Source organism: Austrofundulus limnaeus, unplaced genomic scaffold (genome assembly GCF_001266775.1).
Source record: "Austrofundulus limnaeus strain Quisiro unplaced genomic scaffold, Austrofundulus_limnaeus-1.0 Scaffold841, whole genome shotgun sequence".
In the NCBI taxonomy this organism is placed as follows: domain Eukaryota; kingdom Metazoa; phylum Chordata; class Actinopteri; order Cyprinodontiformes; family Rivulidae; genus Austrofundulus; species Austrofundulus limnaeus.
Window position 1 is genome coordinate 18,441 of NW_013953243.1, and position 717 is coordinate 19,157.

The window sequence follows — 717 nt, forward strand, 5'->3', positions numbered from 1 at the left end:
CGAGACCACAGACTCTGGGACCACCGACTCAGGAACTGGGACTGGAGTCACCAACTCAGGAACTGAGACCGAGACCACCAACTCAGGAACTGGGACCACCAACTCAGGAAACTCAGGAACAGACTCAGATGACCCAGCTGACTCAGATGACCCAGCTGACTCAGATGACCCAGATGACTCAGATGACTCAGAAGCCAAAACAGCCGGCTCAGGCAGCAGCTGGCCCAGGAAACACAGAAGGGGTGGGAGGGTGGGCGTTCAGACGCTCAGCCAGGACTCGCTGACCCTCCGGTGGCCAGGCAGGAGCAGCAGATCGGGATGCCTTGCCATGACGTCCTCGATCTGCTGGCAGAGGAGTTGTTTTGCCGCAGGGGTGAAGGACCACCGGAGGATCATCAGCAAACCGGCGATCTGATGGCTTGTCACCTCGTCCTCCCACCGCAGCAGAGATGGGACTGGTTCCTCCAAAGCAGGAGGCGCAGAACCAGTCGAGTGAGGTCCGGGCCAAGAAAAAAAATGATCTGCCTTGAAGAGAGTCAGACCAGAAAAAGGTTGCCTGCAGGCTGGGTACTGTGGTCCGTTCATTCTGTGAGGTTTCAGGCAGGAAAAAGACCCAGGGCGCAGGCAGGCTCAAAAAAGGTAACAAAAGATTTTTTTAAGGAACAGAAAGAGAGCTGACGGGATAGCAAAAAGTTCAATTAAGAGACACACGAGGAA